The sequence below is a fragment of the Myotis nattereri genome (genome assembly GCF_964212035.1).
Source record: "Myotis nattereri genome assembly, chromosome: 11".
In the NCBI taxonomy this organism is placed as follows: domain Eukaryota; kingdom Metazoa; phylum Chordata; class Mammalia; order Chiroptera; family Vespertilionidae; genus Myotis; species Myotis nattereri.
Window position 1 is genome coordinate 45,509,627 of NC_138086.1, and position 26,436 is coordinate 45,536,062.

General features: G+C 39.0%; 1 long non-coding RNA gene across 1 annotated transcript; it reads left to right on the forward strand.

Annotated features, from left to right (window-relative positions):
- The first annotated feature begins 4,755 nt into the window (after positions 1-4,755).
- Positions 4,756-24,477, forward strand: LOC308527061. Its single transcript, XR_013996595.1, has 3 exons — positions 4,756-4,794; positions 7,282-7,330; positions 24,416-24,477. It is a non-coding gene; the product is annotated as an uncharacterized lncRNA (long non-coding RNA).
- Positions 24,478-26,436: the final 1,959 nt, after the last annotated feature.

Below are 26,436 nucleotides of genomic sequence, written 5' to 3' on the forward strand. Positions count from 1 at the left end.
AGAAATATATTAGTGAAGTTCAGGGTAGAAGTTAATGCCTCACTTTGCCCAGCTCTTAATGTTAACAAATGTTAATCAACTCTGTTGAGAGTTGATGTGTATCTTCTCTGATTTTTTCATATAGGTACATATATTTACCAACATCAATGATTTTTTATTGTATAAATAGGATAATTCTATATATACATGTTATTTTGTAATTATCTGGTTTTATTTTAAATACATATTTTGCAGATCTTTCCAAGTTAATATATGAAAGTCTGCTTCAATTCCTGATTTGGGGCTACTACAGAAAATGCTATGGTAAATACCTTTGTACTTTTCTCTGGGCATATATGTGGGTGCTTCTCAAGGACTAACTAGTTGTAGAAGTCCTGGACTGAAAGGTATGCACATCTAAAATGTTGATGGGTAATCCTTATTGTCTTCTAAACAAGGCTTTATTAGTTTGCTGTCTTGCCAACATTAAAGAAAAGAGACTGCTTACATTCTTATGAATATTGCATCTTATAAAATCTTTAAAATTTTGCTGATTATATTTTAAAATTATATCACATTGTTGTTTTAGCTTACATTTCTTAGGTTATGCCTATGAAAGAGATGTTGAACTCTTTCATAGGCATATTTCTTCTATAAACTGCCTGCTTATTTCCTTTGCCTGTTTTTCTAATAGGTAGTTGTCTTAATTAATTTGAAAAAGTCCTTTAATGTTCTTTTGTCTGTTACAGATGTAGCAAGTATTTTCTCTTTGTCCTTTAACTTTGAACCTGGTTGTGTCTATTAACACTCTTAGTTCTGTCTTAGCTCGTTCAATTAATACAGACTGGGTAGCTTATAAGCAACAGAAATTGATTTCTCAGAGTTCTGAAAGCTGGAATGTACAAGCCAGCATGGTCCGGTCAGGGCCCTCTTCCTGGTTCATACCTGGCACCTTGGTGCTGCTATGCCTCCATGTGAAGGAGTCTCTTTTGTGAGGGCATTAACCATGTTCATGAGGGCTCTGACTTCATGACCTAATCGCTTCCTCAAAGGCCCAAACTCCTAATACTATCATTTTTGGGGTTAGGATTTCCATATATGAATTGGGGGGAGCAAACATTCAGACCACAGAATTCCAACCCTGCACCTCTGCCCGCCCTGCAGCTCCCCACCAAATAAAATTCAGGTCCTTCTCACATGCAGAATATATTTGTTCCATCCCAACAATCCCAAAAGTCTTAATTTTGTTCCAGCATCAACTCAAAAGTCTAAGTCCAAAGTCTCACCTAAATCAGATGTGGGTGAGGCATTCATATTTTCCAAACAAGTCCAAAACCTTAAGGACCACTGGGGCAGAGGTACCACCCGCTGGACATACTAGGGTGTGAGTTAGGTCCCCAAGGCTCTGGGTGACCCCACCCTCACAGCTTTACAGGATGCAGCCCAGGCAGCAAGCTCTCACAGGTTGGAGTCCCATGCCTGCCCCTCTCTGGGGCTGGGGTCTCAGGTGGCCCGCCCCCACAGCTTCTCTAGTCATCGCCTTAGTGGGAATTCTGGCAGTGGCTCCTCTCCCTCCCGAACCTGCTGCTCTGGAGGCTCCATCTTTCCAAATGTAAATAGCAATATGCATTCCCTCAGGGCTCAGCCACTCGGTTCTGCAGGGATTCCACCAAGGTTTACTGCCCATCCTGACCCCCTTTCTCAGCACCTAAGGAGTGCATCAGGGGCATTTGGGAGCAAAGCCTACAATGTGAAGCAGCCAAAAGCCCCTCTTTTGAGATCAGTCTGCTTCCCAGGTCCTTATACTCTGAACCTGTGATGGTAGGGCCAGTAGGAAATGCCTTTGAGGTTATTTTGCCATTGTTTTGAACAATAGATCCTGGCTTCTTGTATAGATGGCCAACCAATTTCTCCATTACCTTGAGAATAGCTCCTTTCTTCCGCTGAGATGGTCAGTCCACATTAATCTCCATAACAAATTCGGCCACACTCACTGCTCTCTCCCAAATAAGCTTTCGTATTTCCTTCAGAATGGACAGGCTGGGAATTTTCTTAAAATTCTGCTTTCTTTTTAACAATTCCACATTTAGATCATTCCTCTCTTTTGAATTTTATGATAAGCATTTTGGAGAAACCAGACCTCTCCTCCAATACTTTGCTTAGAAATTTCTTCAAAGCCAAATACCCACTTTTCATCACTCACGTTCTACCTTCCATGACACACCAGGACAGGAACACAATTCAGCTAAACCCTTTGCCACTTTATAACAAGAATGGTCTTTCCTGCAGGAAAGATGTTTCTCATTTCCGTCTGAGACCTCAACAGAATGAACTTGATCATCCATATTTCTATCAACATTCTGTTAACAAACACTTGGGTATTCTCAAAGCCAACTGGGGCTTTCACTACAGCTCTTCTCAGCTGAGCTCTCCCCAGAGCTGCCCTTTCTGATCATATCACAGTAAGGTAGGCTTTTTCTAGCATGCACCTTAAAACCCGTCCAGCCTCTACCCATTATCCAGTTCCAAAGATGCTCCCACATTTTTAGGTATTTGTTACAGCAGCAACTCCACTCTTGGTACCAATTTTCAGTCTTGGTCTATTGGGGCTGCTATAACAAAGTACCATAGACTGAGCAGCTTATAAGCAACAGCAATCCATTTCTCACAATTCTGGAGGCTGACGTCTGAGATCAGGGTGCCAGCATAGCCAGCTGGGGACTCTTTTCCGGGTAGCAAACTTCTTCTTATATCCTGTGAGGATACACCATGTGAGTTGAAGGAGCTAGGACAGTGGTTCTCAACCTTCCTAATGCCGTGACCCTTTAATACAGTTCCTCATGTTGTGGTGACCCCCAACTATAAAATTATTTTTGTTGCTACTTCATAACTGTAATTTTGCTACTGTTATGAATCATAATGTAAATATCTGATATGCAGGATGTATTTTCATTGTTACAAATTGAACATAATTGAAGCATAGTGATTAATCACAAAAACAATATGTAATTATATATGTGTTTTCCGATGGTCTTGGGCGACCCCTGTGAAAGGGTCATTCAACCCCCAAAGGGGTTGTGACCCACAGGTTGAGAACCGCTGGGCTAGAAGTTCTGTGGAATGTCTTTTAATTAATTAATTAGCTAATTAATAACTCTTTAGAAAAATTAATCAATTAATTATTTTATTAATAACCTCAGATTACACACAGTTGAAGTAAATAATAAAGAACAAGAAGATAGGTAGGGGGGAAAATCCAAAATGTAACAGATTTTTAAAAATGGAATATAAAAACAATGGAATAAGAAAGGTAGGAGGCAGAGTGAAAATGTCTTAATTTCTGGAAAGAGACTAGAAAGAGAATGGGGTGAAGCAATAAGTAAGAAAAAATAGCTGAAAATGTTCAAAACCAATGAAAGTTATTCAAGAAGCTCTCAGAATGACAGAAGAATAAATGCTTGGAAAATTATAACTAACGGACACTTTAGTAAAATGGCTGAAAATAAAAAGCAACGACATTTTTAGCTGTCAGAGGTGGGGAAAGTGTGTATTACCTTAAAGGAACAAAAATTAAAATTCTCAACAGAAAGAGTGCACTACAGAAGAAATGTGGAATGATATCTTCAAAGTGTTGGGGAGAAAATACTAATCTAGAATTCTATGCTAGTGAAAATATGCTTTAAAAATAAAAGTGAAATAAACCATGTTCAGACAAATAAAAATTGAGAGAACTTGCCACTAGCTGCCCTACACTAAAAAAGAAAAAAAATAATAGCAAATGGAGGAGGAGATGCAGGAAAAACAAAAAACGAACAATAGGAAGAGTAAGCACAAGGGGAAATAAAAATTAATATTGCTATATAAAACAGCAAAGATCAATGGGATCTCTTTTATAAAAGCCCTAATCCCATTCCCAAGGGCTCCACCTTCCTCACATAATCACCTCCCCAACACCACACTTATCTAGCACCTTTGGGTGTCAGGTGTTTAACATATGCATTTTAGGGAAACACAAACATACACAACATAGCAAGTTGCAAATGACAGAAAAGTCTATTCAAACTGGTTTAGGAAGGAACTCTTACCTTTTGCAACGGCATGGATGGAACTGGAGAGCATTATGCTAAGTGAAATAAGCCAGTCAATGAAGGAAAAATACCACATGATCTCACTCGTTCATGGATAATAGAGACCATTATAAACTTTTGAACAATAATAGATACAGAGGCAGAGCTGCCTTAAACAGATTGTCAAACTGCAGCGGGAAGGCCGGGGAGGGTTGGGGGGACAGGAGGTAGGGGGGTACGAGATCAACCAAAGGACTTGTATGCATGCATATAAGCATAACCAATGGACATAAGACACTGGGGGATAGGGGAGGCTAGGGGACTGTCTAGGGCGGGGGGGGGGGGGAATGGACACATATGTAATACCCTTTGTATTACTTTAAGCAATAAATAAAATAAAATTAAAAAAAGATAAAACAAACTGGTTTAAATAAAAATGGAAATGTATTGGTTTATATTTAGCTAAAAAGCCCAGGGATGGACCAGTGGTAAATACAACTGGATTCAGGGTTTAAATTATGTGTCATCTAAGACTTAGCTTCTTTTTCTTTCAGTTCATTCATTCAACAAATATTTGAGTGCCTACTATATGCCAAGTAATGTCATAGGAAATACAAATTCATCAGTGAGTGAACCAGTGGAAGAAGGAAAACGTACTTCAACAAGTCAAGCACAGCCAGCAATTGAATTTGACTTTGATTATTTCTGACTTGAATTTTCTGCCCATTTCTGAAACAATCACTGTCAGGTAGTGTGTTGCTTTTGTTACCTGAGCAGCGATCATCAGACCTTCCCGGAACCAGAGGTGGAATCAACTTCCCTGGAACCACACTGAGAGTGGGGGAGGAGTGGATGGGCAAATAGGAATCAGCTGTTGCTTAAAGGAGGGTAATTAGATTCTGGGCGGCCTAAGCCACACAGTGTCCACTGATTAGTGTGTTTTGTTAGAGTTTGAATTTGTTCTGTAGTTAAATGTGTCTATCCTTTCCTTTATTGTTTCTGCAGTTTATTCCTCCTTTACTATTAAATTTGCAAATATATTTTCTTGTATTATCTTCCAGGTTGTATATATATTTAAAGTATTTAGCTCTTAATTCATCTTTATTTTATTTTTGAGAATGTAAGGATTGAATCTTTAAAAAAAATGTATGCTTATCTGATACTCTGATTTTTTATATTGAAAAAGGATAGATTTGCGTGATCAAAAAGTGTTCGAAATGATTGCCACTACAATCATTTATGTGCTAGGAGAGGGGAAATAGAGAGGTCATTCAGAGCACATGCACTGGAGGAGGTGGGCCAGGGATTGAACTCGGCCGCCGGTTCACTGTGCATGGAGCAAGTTCCCAAGCCTGTTCTCTTCCCTGCAAAATGGTGACAACCTCACTTCCTCATTGGACTGCTGTGATAAATAATTAGGCAATATTTGTAAAAAGATATAAGCTAGCTCTTGGCATGTAAGAAACATGAATAAATAATAGCTAGTATATTTAACAGTGAAAAAGAGGAACACTGTTCAATAATCAGAAATTGTTTAAGTGATTTATGATAAATCAATAAAATGGAATATTATGTAGGCACTAAAAATCACATTTTAGAAGATTTTTTAATGATATGAAAAAATGTACACTATAATTTTTAAAAAATATATAATTTTTTATTATACCATTAGGAAACAAAGACTAGAAGGAAAGATTCCAAAATGTTAAAGGAGGATCTCTGGGTTCTAAATTGATAAATTTTTACATTTATCTTCGTGCTTTTTTTTTTTTTTTACTTAAAACCTTTTCTCTAGCAAGAATTACTTTTATAACTAGAAAAGCATTATAAAATGAAATGTAATTTATGCTACAATATAGTACCTACATGTACGTGCAAAGGGAGAAGACAGACGTGAAAGCTACAAGAGGAGGTTGAAGGAGCCGGTTTTTGAAGTGTCGGGAGAGGGGTCAATTGAAAACACCTATCTATCCTATGGACTTTGGGACCAATTGAGAGAAAAAAATGGAGAGCAAACCAACCACTTTTATCTCTCTCTCTATGTATAAAAATAGAGAAATATGCTAATTAACTGGGATGCTGCAACGGGGTCGGACAGGAGGTTGTGTGGACGTCGGTGGCGGTGTGGCAGGGGCCTCCGCTCGCCTGCGCTGGGGGAGGGCCTGATCAGCAGAAGCCGCAGCTGCTTCAAGGGCCAGAGAGCAAGGCAGGGCTCTCTGGGTGAGCCCTGAGGGTGGGCCCCCCAGACCCGAGGGTGGGCTTCTAGTTATTAATAAAAGTGAGAGGATGTGCCTTTAGATCTGTTAGCTAAGCAGGTTTGCTAACGGAACTGTAGGGTCTAACAGGGTCAGTCAGTGACAGCCTCCAAACTACTTTAGGGCAGGCAAGGACAGCAAAGAAGAATGTGTGTTCCCATGCAAGGAAGAGGCTGAGGAAGCACTATTCTACCATGTGCATCGATCATAATTCACTTAAACCATTCCCCATTATTGAGGAAGCGAAGTCTGCTCCTTCTCCCAAGCTCATAAAACAGAACATTCACTCCTTCCCTGTGCAGGGTAAAGAAAGTGTTACCCTGGTGGCCTTTGCTTCACATAAAAACATGAAGCCCAAAGGATGGAGGCACCCTCCCAACACTAGGGAGTGCTCAACCAGGCCAAATACCAGAGACAGGTTAACGAGGAAGAGGGCCAAAATGATTGTGCAGAATGGCGAGGAAGACATCAAACTGGAAGAATTCATTGGAAGTAGGGCAGTAATGATCAGCTGTAGAGATTACCATTTTAAGGAGTGAGCCAGTTAAAAACTGAGAGGATTATAAATTGAGAGAGAGAACATAAAAGAAGGTTTACTTTTTGTTTTTTTAAATACATTTTGTTGATTTTTTACAGAGAGGGATAGAGAGTCAGAAACATCGATCAGCTGCCTCCTGCACACTCCCCACTGGGGATGTGCCCACAACCAAGGTATATGCCCTTGACTGGGATCGAACCCGGGACCCTTGAGTCCACAGGCCAACGCTCTATCCACTGAGCCAAACCGGTTAGGGCTACTTTTTGTTTTATTTTGATATATTTATGTTAAAAGTTTGAGAATCAGAGAAATGTAAGCCTGTTTATAGCCTGAAAGGAGAGAATGAAGAGGGAGAATTTGAAAAGAGAAAAGAGAGAATGACAGGATGGAGTCTAGACTGGATTGGAGAAAGGGTAAAATATTTTTTCCATCATTCGTTCAGGCTAAGAGAGAAGCCATGGAGCTGACTAAAGACAACAGAATCACTTTGGGTAAGTGTGAAGTCCTCAACAAATTTTTAATTGAACCCATTAATACAGTTATTTTATTTTGTTTTACTAGGGGTATAGAAGCAAAGGAAATAAATATTTTGGTACATTTGGTTTCATGAGTCAGCAAGACAGAAATGGCTTTTAAGAACTGAACAAAACAATAAAAACCCCAAACCAATAAAATTTAACAGATCAAGCATTTTTCCCCTCTTTTTTCTGAAAAGAAACTTGTTCTAGAGAGTAAGAGTCAAAACGAATTTTCAGAAGCATAAAGTTTAGGGTATAGTAAGCTTGAAAAAGAAAGGTTTATTTTATTGAGCCACCCTCTGAATTATACTTTATGTTATTATCAAGTCCAGTTCCATGGAAAACAAGTGCATCTAATAAAAAGAGTTAACATGTAAAATCTATTAGAAAACTTTGAGTGATGTAAATGTCATAAATGATCTATGGAACTGAGAATGTATGCCTATAGCAGTCCCCAATTGGATTACATATGCAGATTTGGACATGTTCAATGAAACAAAGCAGGCAAACATACATAAGCTTTAGTTTTATCTTGTTACTATGATCGTTAAATCCTTTGCTCTCATGGAACTTCAAAACTGGCAAAAGAACAAAGCTAGAACTTAACAGTGGTGCTATTTTTAATCAGTCATGTGTTTCAAATACATTAATTGCATACCAACTCTTTAAAATAAGTGTGCTTGGCTAAGAGACAGGACATTGTGTTTTAGAAAGAAAGCATTTCCCCAATGCCTACTTTCCATACATGTAATCCATGTGAAGATTTTATTGCAGATTGATCACGAATGCAATGCTACTACAATACAAAGTGAGGAAATAGAATACTCAGTACTTGACCTCCACATCTGATCCTTTTGGCACTCATGGGCTCTTTTCATTGGAAGACTTTGATGTATGTGGAGGGGCTCATCCCTCTCTCCTAAATCAAGTAACAGAGGAAGTAACAGATTCAGGGTCCAGTTACCAGGTTTGAATACAAATATGAAGGGGAGAATCTAGGAAAGATGGAGAGCAGAAGCAGGTGGCCATGTTTAAATCGGGACTTAGAAAACAAAGCCAGGTTTGCCAAGTGAAGGTCAGAGCAAGTAGTGTTTAGGAAAATAAGAAAGGTAGGGGAAACACTGCAACAAGGATAGGCAGATTGCTGCTAGAGAGGCTTTTCAGAAGAATAATTCTTCTATGTCCCATCTGACTCACCTATCAGATAAGCCCCAATTCTGGCAACCCATGTGTTTCTCTGAAGAGACATAATAGCACGTTCCATGAAAACAAGTCGTCTATGTAGGTAAACAGGATGTTTCTGAACGGAGGGCTGAAGTGCCCTGGGCATAACTTAGTGATCACCTGCATGCCTTGGTGAAAGAGCTGACTGCAATTAGCTCTTTGTCTGTATTCAAGGTCATTGTACAGAACAACATGTCAGCAACCAGTTAAGGGTCAAAGTCTTTTACTCTAGCTTCAGTAGCACCCTTCTCTAACCTACTGGTCTAACTTGATCAAAGTTGTGCACACAGAACCAAGTGAAAGGGAATTTTCTGGCTCTTCATCTTTAAAATTCATATTTGAAACACTATGTTAAGTCTTCTCTTTTTAGTCCTGGCAAAAATGAAAAAGGTGGGATATGGATAAAGGAGAACGTATTTTACACTTGTTTCTCAATAGTGAGTAATGAGTGATAAGATTTCCTTTGGAATAATCAAGTTTTATACCTTATAACATGGTATCTATTCTTATAAATATAGTTCCATTTAACCTCTTTTATCACTTTTATTTTCTAAATTAGGGGTCTTTCTCTATAAAGGTCCAGAGTAAATATTTTAGTTTTTGTGACTCATTACCATCTCTGTGACCACTATTCAACTCTGCAGACTGAATGTAGCCATAGACAATATGTCAAAGAACGGGTATGGCTGTGTTCCAATAAAACTTTATTTATAAAAACAGGTGGCAGAATAGATTTGGCTTTGTTTGCTGACCCCTGCTCTAAATTTATAGAAAATTCTTAAAGTTTACTGTATTTAGAAAATTGAGAACATCAATTTGCTTTGAATGGTAATAACAATGGTTAGCTTTCATTGGACACTTACTATGTGCCAGGAACTGCTTTGAAACCTTTATTAATTCACTTAATCTCCATACTGATTTTCTTTCGATAGGTTAATTAACCTGTCTAAAAAGCTCTGCAAATGGTGAAGCAGGGATTTGAACCTTAGAAGTTTAATTTCAGAGTCTGAGCTTTTAACCATGAAAAGTAAATATCACCCAGGAGACAGTTTACCCATTAGCACTTGGGAAAGACTGGCAGGTGGGTTTCCCTCGCAGTACCTGAGGTGTCCACCTGCCACTTTCCTCTGACTTCAGGACGGGCTGGCCCTGGTTCACCAGGCTGCTGCTTCTCCATGGGGGTGGCCACAGGAAAGAGGATGTGGGTCAGGCCTCATTCCTTCAGAGCAGCCTGGCTCTTTATTCCTCACAATTCACCACACAAGCCTGTAGAGGTGCATCCTCAATACTCCATTCTGGGTTGAAACATCTGGGAAAACTTCCTGAAGGAAGAGTTACCCAAGCTAAGACTTAAGGTAAGAGAAAAAAGTATGCCAGACAAACAGAGATGTGGGGTAGATGGTGTATGTGTGTGATGGGGAGAAGTGTTTCAGAAAAGGGAGTGGCACATGCAAGGCCTAGATTCTGAAGAGAGTGTGGCTTCTTTAAGACCCTGAGAATTGTTGGGTATAGAAAGGAGACAGCAAGGCTGCAGAAGCAAGCAGGGGCCAGATCAGGAGGACTTTGCCATCGTGTTAAGAGTTTGGGTAGGGGAAGCCATTACAGGTTTTCAGACCTGGGAGTGTTGTAATCAGATTTGAGTTTTAGAAAGATCACTCTGCAGAATGGAAAAAACACTGAAGGGCAGGTTCCAGTTATACAGGCAAGAGATGATGGTGACTTGCATGAGGCTAGGGCAAGTCCAGAAAAAGAGAAACTGGTAGATTTCTAGAAATGTTTAGAAAGTAAATTTGACTGATCTCAAGGAAAAATGGGATTTTAGCTTTGGCTGGATGGAAAATGGTGCAGTGTCTGAGATAGCAAACACAGGGTGGGGAAGGAAAAAAAACAGAGCTGAATTTGAGGAAGCTGTGGGATATGCGGAGGAGGACAAGGAGTAGGATATACAGGTCTGAAGCCCAGAAAAGAGTTTCAGACAAAAAAATTAAAATCTGAGATTCATTAGTAAATAGATGGTAACTGATACATTGGACTTGGATGAGATATTTGAGGGAGAATATCCAGTGAGAAGGAGCAGGGACTGAGACCAGACCAAGGAATGCCACACTGGAAGCGATAGTGAAGAAGCCTGAAAAGCAGGAGAAGTAGGAGAGAAACCGGGAGGGGTGCCTCTCGAGTATGAAAGAGAGTGCCTACGCAGTAAATAACTGGAAACTGTACCAGGGAATGAAGACATTCCCCTCCTTCTAACCCAGATGGTTAAGAGTTGTAGGCTCAAGGGGGAACCATATCCTAATTTAAGGCAAAGTGAGATACATTCAGAGAAGAGTCCGGGAAAGAGAGGGCGTTCCTTTATTAATTTCCAGAGAATATACCTGTAAGTTTGAAGAAAATGCCCAGAAAGGCATGAATATGTATTTACAGGGCAGTGGTATACGTCCCTCCCTCCTTCTCCCGCCACAGTGTTCCTAACATACCAACAAGATAAAAGCACCATCTCTCTGCAGGATAAGAATATCCAGACATAGACACAGGGGTGGGCAAAGGTAAGTTGACAGTTGTGAGTACACAAAACAGTTTATTCTTATACTATTATTTCTATGAAGGCTGGCAATTTGAGCACTTATGAGATTGTACCTAAGTGCACTGTGTCATTGTGACATTCTTTTGAGTTAGTAAAGCTATTGTAATAAATCATAACCTGTATGTCTTTTTCCATATGAACAATTGTAAACCCACTTTTTCCCACTCCTGTATGTTAATCATTCAGGTAAGTACGACCCTATAACAGTAACCAATGGGACCAATGAAAAAGGAAGAAGCAATGTTTTGCAAAATAAAACATATCTGAAATATGCAGGGTTAATTTGATGAGCTCCGTGTGCTGTTGTATACATCAGTATTTCCCAAATGACAGACTAAGAAGTTTTTCTCTCATTTGTTTATTTTCTCTTTAGTTTCCATTGCTCTAGGAGCTGTATCGGTGAAGGTATTGCTTCGGCATATGTCTGAGATTTTGCTGCCTGTGGATTCCTCTAAGCCAGTGATGGCGAACCTATGACACCTCTGACACGCGAACTCATTTTTTTGGTTGATTTTTCTTTGTTAACTGGCATTTAAATATATAAAATAAATATTAAAAATATGTCTTTGTTTTACTATGGTTGCAAAGATCAAAAAATTTCTATATGTGACACGGCACCAGAGTTAGGGTTTTTCAAAATGCTGACACTCTGAGCTCAAAAGGTTCGCCATCACTGCTCTAAGCTTTTTATGGTTTCCTGTCTTACATTTAAGTCCTTTATCCATTTTGAGTTTATTTTTGTGTATGGTGTAATTTGGTGGCCTAGTATCATTTTTCTGGTATGTATATGTCCAATTTCCCAACACCATTTATCGAAGAAACTGTCTTGACTCCATTGTATGCTCTTGCCTCCTTTGTCAAATATTAATTGAGCATAGTGGTTTGGGTCGATTTCTGGGTTCTCTATTCTATTCCATTGGTTTATATGTCTGTTCTTGTGCCACTACCAGGCAGTTTTGAGAACAGTGGCTTTGTCATACAGCTTGATATCTGGCATTGAGATCCCTCCTACTTTGTTCTTCTTTCTCAGGATTGCTGTAGCTATTCGGGGTCTTTTTTTATTCCAGATGAATTTTTGGAGAGTTTGGTCTAGGTCTGTGAAATATGCCGTTGGTATTTTAATAAGGAGTACACTGAATTTATGGATTGCTTTGGGTAGTCTGGACATCTTAATGATGTTAATTCTACCAATCCACGAACACGGTATGTTCTTTCATCTGTTTATGTCTTCCTCTATGTCTTTTTTCAGTATCCTATAGTTTTCCGAGTACAGGTCTTTTACCTCCTTAGGTAAGTTTATTCCTAGGTGTCTTAATTTTTTTGGTGCAATGGTAAATGGGATTGTTTTTTAAATCTCTCTTTCTGTAAGTTCACTATTGGTGTATTAAAAAGCCATAGATTTCTGGGTGTTAATTTTGTATCCTGCTACATTGCCGAATTCATTTATTAAGTTTAATAATTTTTTGATGGAGTCTTTAGGTTTTCTATGTCATCTGTGAATAATGACAGTTTTACGTCTTCTTTTCCAATCTGGATACCTCTTATTTCTTCTTCTTATCTCATGCAAGGCAAAATTACAAAAATGCAAATAATATAGTAAACTTTATACATTGAAATACTACTATTTTCAATCTCAATAACTGCCCTTTACTTTTAAATTATATTATTTCTTCACTTTTTTGGTTGTTAAATGTTTCTCTTTTATGAAACAATGGTAATAATAAATGATGATTTATTTTAATAATCTTTCTTAGCAAGATGAAATAGTGGCAACCTATTGATTTTACTGGTCTTTGAAATCTTTATGCTTGTAAATATTTTTTTTCAGTGTGATATAATTTGTTCATGCCAATTAGGAATTAAGAAGGCAGGACTTAAATATTAGTTTATGTAACAATCTTTCTGTCAGTTTCCAGGTAACATGCACTAGCATCCCCTTTGGAACACAGAACTCTAAGTACAAAGGGTTCTGCATTTAATTACACTTGACCTTGCATACCAAAGGCCCATATCATGCACACATATCCAATGAAAGACTGAGAAGTCCTAGAATTAAGATATCAATCAAATTTTGTTTAATGGATAAATACATTTGTTTGCTGCAGAAAAATAATTCTGGTACACTTAATTAACATCTCCTAGAATTATCTTCTGTTAAGACCAGTTTGAGAAGTGTTTGAATAGTTGTTCTTGAACAGTAAGCAAATATGTGCCCCAATACTATAATATTATAGCCAGATATCTAAGGAAATCCAATAAAAGATGAAGCCTAGTTAAGTGCAATTTCATTTTTTTAAAAAAGAGTAGTTTTCATTGCTTTTTTAGAAAGGGAGGAAGGGAGAAGAGAGAAACATCAATGTGAGAGTACATTGATCTGCTGCCTCCTGTATGACCTCTATTGGGGGTCGAGCCCCCAACTTGGGCTGGGAAACAAACCAGCAATCTATTGGTGCATGAGACCACAACCAGCCAACTGAGCTATGCTGGCCAATGTGCCAAGCACTTTTAGATGTACTAACTCATTCATTCCTCAAAATCAGCTACGAGGTAAGTACTATTATCCCATTTTATAGATAAAGGCATTGAAGCACAGAGAGGTTATGTAGCTTACCCAAGCTCATACCATTGGGTCCAGACCTCTAGCCATTGGTCACTCTGCTGTGCAGCTCTCTGATGGGCTCTTTACAGCCAGGAGTTTCCCACTGCACAGTGGGACTGGCCACCAGTAAGCTTGCTGAAAAGTGAGTGATGGATCGAGGGACTCTGAAACTATTCAGGAAGCATACACCTGATCTGGACTGTTTCTCAGATATGGTCTCACTATATGACTTTATGAAGTTTCCACAGACTTTGGAATCAGTAGCAGCTGGGATAAACCCTATTTGAAAATAGTCACCAAGGAGCCATGGACTCAGAGGAAGAGTCTATCTCCAGTCTCTCTGGAAGGATTTGGCCAGGATGGACAAACTTCTTAATCTGTATTTACTCTGGGAGAGGTTCAGGTTTCAAAGGCTCCTGAACCTCTGGGAAATGGTTAGTCTAGAGCTGGCTAGTGTCTGAGGCTGGTGGGGACAGAACTAGGAGGAGGGGGAACGGACAGAGGCTTGCTAATCCCTAATTGGGCCTCCACCCCAATTCTCTGTTCAATTCTTAGGCTGTCATATACAATTGACCTTTCATTTGAGAAGAAATAACATTCTGCTTTTATGCTTGCTAGGAAAAAACCAATGACTCAGTTGACCTCCAATGAAGAAATTACTATATGTCACTAGTAGAAGGCCTGTAAACTTTCAGTACTAATTTAAGTCCAAGACTGTTCTACACCAATTTTGTTGGAAAATTATATTGGGAAAAACACTTCCAAGAACCTCTGGATACCTTCAAAGTTCCTCCTGCATTTCAACAATCAATATGTAAAGGTTTTTTTGTTGTTGTGGTTGGTTTTTGTGTGTGTTTTTTTTAGCTTACCAAAGCCAAATTCTCCTTGATAGTAAGGTGGGGTAAGATCATAGAAACATTTAATTTAAAAGAAATAGGAAATCTATTTTGCTAATTTGAAGTGTAACCAGGCATCGGAGGTGAGAAAGACTGCTTGTTTGTCCTTAGGACATTAGTAATAAAGTCCAAAGGTAGAAGGGAAGAAACTGTCTTCTGTGATGGGTAATTTTTTTTTTTCTAAAATAAAATTTTTCTTCCTGCTATCATGGTTTTGACTTTTCCCCACTAAACTGACAAGAGAAATTTCAATTTTGTCACAAAGGAGATGATCAGTCTGGAAGTCAAATGGTAGGGTGTCATCGTAATTGCTTGACAAATCATACTGAGATAAAAGCAATTTGCTCATTCAGAGATAGAGTAAAATATTTGGGGGCCAAAATTGGTTTATAGGCCATTTGCTGATGAACTTCTGTTTCAAAGGAATTCAACCTTTTGAGAAATCCCATCCTAGTATTCTTTTGGGCTGCCAGTTTGTTTTGCTGAGTAATTGCACATTAAAACTATACTTTGTTTGATCGAAGACCATAAATGACAAAAGTCAGATTATCAAGAGAAGTTGTGGAAAATCCTTCTAACCTATTTTAAGAAAAATATATTAAACCAGAATAATTAAACCCATCCAGGCCTAAAGTTGAGATGCACAGAGCACATACTGGAGTTGCTTCTAGCCCTATAATTAAATCATTTTGTACTTCAGCCCAGTCTTTCATATAGACACTAGTGGCCTGGTGCACAAATTTGTGCACATTGGAAGAAAATTAATTAGAAGAAATATTTCAATATTGCTATTCACCCTTTCTCTATAATAGAAGTGTAAACCAAAATTCATGATTGACAATGACAGATTGAAACACATGCATGCGATTGGTGCCAGTGAGAGCTTTATATGTATTGCGCATGCATGATTCAACTTAGCCTTTTATGTATAGAGAATAAAATTGCTTAATTAGACCTGCTTTCTGATGTAGCTAAACTTTTTACAGCCCAGGGAAGCACCCCAACTTCTCTTTCAGGTAATTGTCAGCAACACAGCAGTAAATATCAACACGAAGCAGATTATTATTGTAGATCATGCAGGGAGAACAAAGGGCAAAATATTTAACTGCAGCAGTGTTTGACTATATTCTGTGCAGTAAGAAAACCTGAAGTCATTTTCAAGGTCCACCATTTCTTACTTCTTTTCAATTGGGTCAAGTTTCTAAGCTTTCTAAATCTCCGTTTTCTGGCTAATGAAAAGAAAATAGGATTCTATGGGGTCTCCTATCTACTTACTCCAGGACTTCTGTGAGGATCAAATGAGATGAGGCATGGGAAAACGCTTCACAGATGTTTGCACCTGGCTATAAAGCAAGTCATTTTCCTGGGCTGAAGAAACTGCATGGAGGCTACTCACTAGGGAGAGGAAGCCAGGCGTTACTATGTTGACGTCATTACCTGGGGCCCACCAGGCTGGGCTGGACTGTGGGCCTCATTTTGCGCCATGGGATCTTGGTAGCAGCAGCTGCAATTTGGCGGGGTGTCACTCCGGGGTGGTGGTGGGGCCTGTGTCCCACTTGGGGGAAGCCCAGTGTTGCTTTGTCAGCGCCAGGTCCATGCTGCCGTTTCTCTGTAAATGGCAAGTCCACGTCAAGGCAGCTCCTGTGTTGAGAGTCTGCCTCCTGGTAGTCAGTGTATGTCACAGCGACCAGTTGGACAGTGGGAGGGACACTTAGCATATTAGACCTTTATATATATATAGATGAGTCTGTTGTTTGATAGAACAAAATAAAACAAAACTATTAGCAGATAATTTAGGGTCTACAAAATATTATTTTCTTGATTATCTGTGTTTTTATAAAAACGCAGGATAAAGAATTCCTGGCTGTAAATGTCACAAGCCACATACTCATGTCTATTATCCTCTGAATAGCTTTATAGCATATTCAGTGTCTTTTGGGTATTTATTTAATTCTGTTTGGTTTTTAGATAAGGGTAGAATATAAATACTGGCTTAATAGCATAATAAGAATTTTATATGCATGCCAAAAATGCCTAGAGGGCATTGCAGGCATTTTTCTGTTCATTCTCCAAGACCCAGCTGGAAGGTCACCTTCACAGGAAGCTGTCTCAGCTTTACTCATGCAAAGGCAGTTGCTCCCTCCTCTCTGCTCCTACAGCACTTAGTCCAGTTATGGCATTTACCTATTACTTTACTGTGACTATTCGCTTCCCTTCAAGTTGGGATCCTCTCAGAAGCAGAGAACCTTCCTTTCTCATTGTTAAGTCTCCAGCCCCTAGCACAGCGTGTGGCATGCAGTAGGCACACAATCATTACTGCTGACTAACAATCTTTTCAGTGGGTAGTGAATACAGAAACTATGCTTGGCTTGTCGATACAGCTGCAATTCAGAGGCTGAAATGGTTTGAGAGTTCTCTCCCCCACTCCCTTTAGTGTTTCTACTACCTCTGTCCAAAAGGTCAGCCTATCCCTGACTTTAATACATCATCTTGCTTAGTCTTCTAGTCTGCCAAAACTCCCAGAGAACGGTCCAAAGCTCTGGGTATACTGAATTGTATTATATTTAATTCAATTAGAGGTTAGGATGCTGTGGGAGAAAAATTCATAAGTCTTTGGGTTTTATATAAAGGTTTGATGTAAGAGTTAACCAGTTTTTATATACCCAACAATAGTGTACCTTTATAGCAGGGGTCCTCAAACTTTTTAAACAGGGGGCCAGCTCACTGTCCCTCAGACCGTTGGAGGGCCGGACTATAGTTTAAAAAAAACTATGAACAAATTCCTATGCACACTGCACATATCTTATTTTGAAGTAAAAAAACAAAACGGGAACAAATACAATATTTGTATTTGCATGTGGCCCGCGGGCCATAGTTTGAGGACCCCTGCTTTATAGTTACCCCATTCCACTCACTGTAAGGCTAAGGCTGGGCAGTCTTTCTGCCATCTAATATTCAATTTAACTTAATTTTATTGTGTGTGTTTTTTAATATCACCTTTATTGAGATATAATTCATATTCACACACTTCATAGAGGTGTGCAACCAACACTACTAATTCCAGAAGATTTTCATCACTCCCCCAAAACTTTGTACCCATTTCTAATTATGCCCTATTTCTCCCCAACCCTACCCCCACCCAGCCCTAGGCAATCCCTTTCTGCTTCTATAAATTTGCCTATTTTGGACATTTTATATAAATGTAATCATACAATATTATGGTCTTCAGTGAGAGACTTCTTTCATTTAGAATGTTTTCAAAGGTCATTCATGTTGTACATGAATCAGTACTTTATTCCCTTTTATTGCTGAATAATATTCCATTGAATGGATATACCACATTTTATTTATCCATTCATTAACGGATGGACATTTGCATTGTTTCCACTTGTTGGATATTGTGAAAACTAATGCTATGTACATTCCTGGACATATGTTTTCATTTCTCTTTGGTTTATACCTAGGAGTGGCATTTTGAATTGCATGATAATTCTTATGTTTAACTTTTTAAGGAACTGCCATTCTGTTTTTCCAAAACCGCCACACTGTTTTGCATTGTCACCAGCAGTGTATAAGATATTCAACTTTTCCATATCCTTACCAATTATTGTCGCTTATTATAGCCAACCTAGTGGGTATAAAGTGGTAGCTCATTATGGTTTTGATTTTTATTTATCATGGTTAATAATACTGAACATTTTCATGTGCTTATTGGCCACCTGTATACCTCCTTTGGAGAAATGTCTATTCAGACCTGTTGCCCATTTAAAATTTAGGTTATCTTTTAATTATTGAGTTGTAAGTGTTCTTAAATATTTTAGATCTCTTATCAGGTGTTTCCTCCTATTTTGTGGGTTTTCTTTTCACTTTTTTTGATAGTAACGTTTACAGCACAATTTTTTTTTCTTTTTTTTTTTTAAATATATTTTATTGATTTTTTACAGAGAGGAAGGGAGAGAGAGAGTCAGAAACATCGATGAGAGAGAAACATCGATCAGCTGCCTCCCGCACACCCCCCACTGGGGATGTGCCCACAACCCAGGCACATGCCCTTGACCGGAATCGAACCTAGGACCCTTCAGTCCACAGGCCGACGCTCTATCCACTGAGCCAAACCGGTTTCGGCATTTTGATGTAATCTATTTTATCTTTTGTTGCTTATGCTTTTATAAAAAATATTTTTATTGATTTCAGAGAGGAAGGAAGAGGGAGTGAAATATAGAAACATCAATGAGAGAGAATCAGTGATCGGCTGCTCCTGCACACCCCACACTGGGGATTGCCCCACACTGGGGATCAAGCCTGCAACCTGGGCATATGCCCTGACTTGGAATCAAACTGTGACCTCCCGGTTCATAGGTCAACGCTCAACCAGTGAGCCATGCCGGCTGGGAAACCATAAAAACATTGACACTGATGGTAATGACCTGTTAAGCTAAACACATGTTTTATGCTTTGTCTCTATTCTCATACTTAAAAAAGTGCCACTAGGAAACTTTCTGAAGCGCTGAAAGTCTTCTATTTCTCTTTTCTCCTGAGCGTCGTTGAGATATAACAGACATACGTTTAAAGTGTATAACATGTTGATTTTATACATTTGTTGACCTTTCACAAATAGACAGTCAGATATTTCCCCAGCAAAATGGGTTTATTTTAGAACAACAAAGAATGGCAATTTAGGACATGTGGTCTAATGGCACATATTAAAATTCAGTCTTTTAGTGCTGCCTTTAGTTCAGCTGTTTTCCTTTTATGTATAAATGACTAACTACATGCAAATCCAGAGAAACAAAGGAGAGGAACACTCTTTTATGGACTTGGGAGGAGCTGTTGTAAACGAAGTGGTCATTTGAGGAAACGAGAGGTTTGTAGTGACTTTTCATTGGCAGAGTTATGGCAGTTCACATTGGCTGAGCTGTTACTGGGCAAAGAGGAATCTTCCTCTTGCTGAGAGTGTAATTAGTATCTCTTCCTGTTGGGGTAAGTTTTGTGCATTGAGTCTTTTCTCTTCTAGCCTCCAGACTCCATTTTAAATGAGGTTTCTGTTTACTAATGTTCACACATTTATAAATTGCAAAATGATTACCTCCATAGTATTAGCTACTACCTCCATCCATCACATGTGGTGCTTGCACAAATTTTGCTTTTCATTTTGTAAATTAAATTTCCATATGATTTCTGTACTCTTCTGTTTATTATATTTGACTTAAAGATCATTTAAAAAGTAAATTAGATTTTAAAAACCTTTATGAATTACTTCCTGCCTACAGAATAATGTTCAGACTCCTTAGTCTGAACTTTCACATTCCTCCATACACTGACTACCTCAGGCTTTTTAATCCTAACTCCCACTACTGTCTTCAGTGGAAACCATAAAAACCCCAAATAAAACAAAACAAAACAAAAGCCCAACAGATACTAATTTTACTAAATAGCCTTTACAAAAAAAAAAAAAAAAGGAAAGAAAAAAAGAAAGACCTTTCTTCTTCTTACTCTTTATTTGAAAGTAAATGGGGGAGGATTTTGAACTGTCTACCACACGTTTTTCTCAGATGAATCAGAACAGGATAAAATGCCTCCTTAGTCTTTGGCTATAATGAATATGTGTCTATGAGACAGTTCTCAGAAAGAACACATTTCTCCCAAGTTATTATCTAGCTGACATTGTGTTTAAGAATTTTCTTTCAGTTTAAATAAGCTTAAAAAGTTGTTAAAGGTAAGTATATGTGATGTTAGTTTGTGTCCACAAAATATAGTGAGAAATAAATAAACAACCCAAATTGAGCTGAGTCTTCATGCACAGACAATCAGTTTCACACTTAGTCATAGTCAACTTCACACATAGATGCCACTGATAGAACCAGGGCCAAATGCTGCAGGAAAATGGGACTTCCTAGGTTCACAGACATTTGCTGCAAACCCTGAGCTCCATGCTCTGGGTGGAGATCTCAACAAGAAGATTGATGGGCAGCTTCCAGGGGGGAAAATGAGGGAGGGGCAGGATGTGGTCTTGGTGATTCAGACTTGACCCCCCTTTTCCACCATCCATCTGAGTCACCACATGGCCCCACATGGTGTGGTGATGGCTCTGGATGAGCTGTCAGACCAGGTCCTCCCTCTTGCCTCCATGAAAGCACTTGGGGATTTCAGAAGCCAAATCTTTTATTTTGTTTTCTAAATTAGTCAAGCAACAAATCGTTGAAGCTTTCTGATTTATATGATATGATATGGTGGCATGAAGCTGTTGTTGGGCATTTTAATACTTGCTTGCCTCACCTGGTCCTTAAAATGGTAAAGTAACATGCATTTGGATTCAGTCTAGCATCGTAGTTGAGCCCCCTGGTGTTGGAGCCAACCCAACCGGGTTTAAATCCCTGCGTGTCACCTCCAGACTTGTGCTTTTAGAAAATGTGCATACATTATGTTTTTTGCCCCATGCCATGGGTCATATGCTCTGAATGGTTGGTGCAGTGGAACTGAGAGTCATCCTTGCAGGTACAACACTGACAGAGGTTGCAGCAAGCTCCAGCAGAGCAGTGGCAGCTCTGCTGGTAGCCATGTCTTACTTCCCGAACCCGGCAGAGTGGCAGAGTGGGTCACATTGGCCAATGCTGGGCGTTAGCTCTCTCTGACTTGCTTTGGGGTATTGTTCATGACTGCCGAGTCCTCACCCAGGCATGCCAGCAATTCTGGGAGTTATACAATGACCTTTTAATACATTCTTTTTTACTTACACCAAATTTTTGGTTTCTTTAAATGTAAGGAAGTATATTGACTGATACAATGACCTTGGGAAAATTTATTGTTTTCTCAACCTATTTTCTCATATGTAAAGTAGGTAGTAATATCTATCTTTTAGGGTTGGTGGGAGACTTAAATATGCTAATGAATGCAAGCACTCAGTATGGTGCTGACATAGTAAGAGTCCCTAACATATTAGCTAAAATACTAACAGGACTGTCTGTAATAGGAGTGAATCTTTTTGAAATTCATCCATGTTGTTACACACAGAAATAGTTTTCTTCATTGTGGTATGGTATTCCATTACGCACATACTAGTATACCACACTTTACCCGTTCTATTATTAATGGACATTTGGTTTGCTTCTAGTTTAGTGTCACTAAGAATAATGTACTAAGAATATTCTTATAACTTTTTTGAGTGCACATATGTATGCATTTCTTTTGGATTATTTACACCTATGGGTTGAATTGCTGAGTCACAGAACATATGCTTAACTTCACTGGCAACAAAATTTCCAAAGTAGTTACCCTAAGTCCCACAGCATTGCATGAACTTCTAGCAGCTCTATATCCTGTTGACAACATTTGTTATTGTCAACTTTTTAATTTTAGCTATTCTGGGAATTAGGAAAAAACGAAGTGGAACTGGCATCAGATATGTTCCAAAGCTAGTTCTCTTCCCCCACCCTTCTCCCTCCCCCCACTCCTTTCTCTCTCATTTAGAGTACTTTAAACAATAATAAAAATATCCTCCACCCTCCTATTGGTTAAAAGAATAATTCCTTCATTTCCCTCAAACATTTGTTCAAATCTCACTTCCTTAGTGAGGTCGACCAACCCTTACTCTATTCAACACCGAAACTTCTTTCCTCACTCCTGATCCTTTTTGTGATGCTCCACTTTTATATTTTCCCACTTACTACTTCCTTACATACTATAGAACTTTCTTATTTATGTTTTTGGTTTATTATCTTTCTTGGTTAGAATGTTAGTTCCACAAAGGCAGGGCTCTTGTATATTTTGTTCACTGAGATATTATAGGAACCTAGAAGAGGGCACCAAGAGCATCCTACATGGTAAGTGCTCAATAAATATTGTTGAGTGAAGAAAGGGAATTTATTATCCTACATAATAAAAGCATAATATGCAAATCGACTGAATGGCTGAACAACCGGTATGCGCACTGACCACCAGGGATCAGATGCTCAATGCAGGAGCTTCCCCCTGGTGGTCAGTGCGCTCCCACAGGGGGAGCACCTCTCAGCCAGAAGCCCTGAGCCGGGCTCACAGCTGGCGAGTGCAGTGGCAGTGGTGGGAGCCTCTCCCGCCTCCACTGCAGGCGGGTGGTAAGGAGAGGGGTCCTGGACTGCCAGAGCCCTGGACTGCTAGAGGGATGTCTGCCTGCCGGCTTAGGCCCGATGCCCGGGGGGATTGGGCCTAAGCCAATAGGCAGACATCCCCCGAGGGGTCCCGGACTCCAAGAGGGCGCAGGCCTGGCTGAGGGACCCTCCCCCGCCACCAATGCACGAATCTCATGCACCGGGCCTCTAGTCTCATGTAAGAAGAAGTCATGAGTAGGGTAGTTCCAGGATGGTTGGTTCTGTGGCTCAATCAGAGCCATGTTCTCTTCATCCTGCCAGTCTGCCAGCCTCAGCATGCTAGCTTGTTCTCTTAGGCTAGCTCTGTCGTGGGTGCCAGAGGCTGTTGCACTTCCAGGAATCCCTGCATCACATGTCAACAAGACACACCAAGCAGCGGCAGGGTGGCTGCTAACTGCTTCTCATTTATTTCCTTTTTTCTTTAATATATTTTTATTGATTTCCGAGAGGAAGAGAGAGGAAGAGAGAGGGAGAGAGAGAGATAGAAACATCAATGATAAGAGAGAATCATTGATTGGCTGCCTCCTGCAAGCCCCACACTGGGAATCAAGCCTCTAACCTTTGCATGTGCCCTGACCTGGAACCAAACTGTGACCTCCTGGATCACAGGTTGACACTCAACCACTGAACCACACTGGCTGGGCAATTTCCCTTTTTCTTTAATCAATGAGGAGTCATATATTATTTTTTAAAAAACAACACTTGCATATACATCAATTGAAATTAAAATAAGTGCATATGATTGCCTTCATTTCTAAGCTAACCATTACAGATAAGAACACATATTTTAAACATAAATTACTCAATTGCAACAAGGTTAGCTTTGGAAGAAATATGTTAATGTAAATTTATGAAATGTTAAGAAAGCATTTCTGGGTAGAGTGAGTATAATAATTTGACATTACTTTTGAACATTTTAATAGCTGAAAAAATTTTTTAAATCCATATTGTTATTAATTTCGATAAAATTTCTAGATAGAAAAAAATGAGTAAATCTGTCATGAGGATGATTAAAGGATTGATTTGACTATATTAACATAAGATAAAGTATCTTTAAAAACTGTAAAAATATATTTAAAAAATAAAATTTCTGTACAGCATGATAGAACCAAAACAATGAAAGACAACTTATACATTTTTTTCTGGTCTGAGCAACTGATTGCAGATTTTATTTAACTTAATCTATAGGTCAAATGGATTAGGAAAATTCACTTTTGCTAAGAAAATGAAAAAGTGGTCAAGAGCCTGTTTGATAGTAACTGTTTTTGAAAAAAATAAAGAATATTTAATGTGAAAATGTTAATTAAAAATGGACTATATTGGTTACAATATTGCTCAACAGATCTGCACGGCTCATGCTTATAACATCTGAAGAGAAAATAACTACAAATCACCCTGTTAATCCATAGAGCATTTCTAGCTGAATTAAGTTTGTCCTTGTTAAAGAAATTATCTTGCGCGCCCCCCCTCCCCAGGAATGCATGTAAAACAGTTCCTGACTCAATGTATGCCTAAGGCAAAAAGTTCAGTGCTCAATTACCTGCTGTCTCAAGTCTCATATTTTGCAGTGAGTAAGTAAAACAGCATTTTACTCAGAAGTCTTGACCCATGCTCTTCTTTTCCCCTTCCCAGCCCTGCCAGCTATTTGGCATATGAAGGTCCTGACCTGAGAAAACCATCTTGGATAACCATGGCAAGAAGAAGGAAAAATGCAACACCTAGGAGATTTCAGTAAACAGTAGAATCATGCCAACCTAATCTGTGTTAAAATGCTTGGAATGTGGGAGCCGCTGATGATGCCTGTTGTCTGTGTGTCTGACTGAATCCTTTCTTTTCTCAGAGCAGCAAAGCAAAGCCTGGGAACCAGGCCAAATGCCTGCCACTTACCTTAAATTGATCAGCCACTTTGAGATTAAAACCCCTGAAAGCTGCCACACCGTGAAAACAAGGCCTCCTTCACATTAAAGGCAAATTGCGACTTTGGGTTTGCTGTGATCTTTTTTTCCATTTTATCCAGTTTTTCACAGTGCACACTCCCCCCCTGCCCCCTTTCCATTTATGCTCCAATGTGGAAGCCAATAGTTACAGCATCTTGGCCAAGCATTCATTAAGGTTTATAAGAACAAAATTTATGGTTATTTAGGAGTTGGCACAAAGACAGACTGCTGCTAGAAAAAGAAAAAGAAATACAGGTGGGAAATATAAGTCTCAACAAAGGCCCGTACTATAAAGCAGTGTGCTGGGCTCCCAGAAGTGGTCTAGGAGAAAAATTATATCATATTTAAAAACCAGCTACTCCTTTCTTCTGGATCCTTCCCATTTTATGGCTCTGTAGATGTTTGAAACAAATATACTGGTCATTCCAAGAGAATTTTTCTGCCTTGTGTGCTACCATTTACAGGAGAAGGAGGTACAGAGCTAGATGTGTGTAACCTAATGTCATTTTGGCTAATGGACAAAGCGCATTGGAAATATATTATGGATCAGAATTCGGACTCTCCCATGAAGAGAGGAGTCATGTTATCCTTCTCAGTAGACCTTACATAATGGCAGGGCTTGTGTTCCCAAAAATGTAGGGTGTGGGCAAAACACACCCTTAATCTTTGAATTCGGGTAGTAACGTGGAATTCTGGCACAGGCTGGAAGTTTATATTCTCCCTCAGGAAATATTGTTAATGATGAAAAAAACCACCACCTTCCTGGTTTTCTGCTCTAGGGGAATAGGAGGCTCCTTGTCCTGTCATTTGCAATATTTGTGAAGCAGCATTTTAAGAATATATTTTAGTTTCTACTCATTGTTGTCCAAGAAGTACCTAGGAGTACTCACATGTATTAAAAATATATACAGCTTCAGTGTTCCGTAATGTAAACTGTTCTCAAAATATCCTGTATTTTATCTGTGCCCAACCATCTTCTATTATCAAATGGGAATGTTAATACCAATAATAATAATAATAATAATAATTATAATAATATACTCTCCCACATGCACTGTGATAAAGTGTTGCACCCACTTCCATGGCCTTGCACACCCTAGAATGCTTTCCCCCTTCTTCATGAAATCAAGTTCATTGTTTTTACTGATTTTGTTCTAGAAATTTTCCACCTAATTCTTTTTGTTTCTTTTATCAACATCACCTCAACATGGAATTGCACAGAGTGTATATGAACTTGTATTTGTTCACATGTTGTTCTGCAAAGGACCTAATTACTTGTGCACAGATATGAATATGTTCCCCTAACTACATGCATGGCAGGGGGCAGGACTGTTTTGATATCCACCAACAAGATCCTCATTCACTTTGGAAAACTGAATATGCACACAATCTTTGCATCATTTCATAAAATGCTAAATAAAATTTTGGCTGCATGAGCACACATGTGATCATCATTTGCAGATAATACTGATTATTTCTGAGCATGGGAATGTTGCTTTGGTAAGTGGTGATTAGAAGTCGCTTCCCCTGTCTTGCAGAGTGCCCAAAAGCTAGAGCCATCACAGAAAGAAGAGGAAAAGCCATGGGGTTCAGCCTGGTGCTGATCTCCATCTCTGCATCTTTTTAACCCGTTTGCCTTAAAACTTTGTCACTTAAATTTTCTATCATGCCCAATAGACTTTCATCTTGACTACTGATTGCATCAAAATTTCCAAG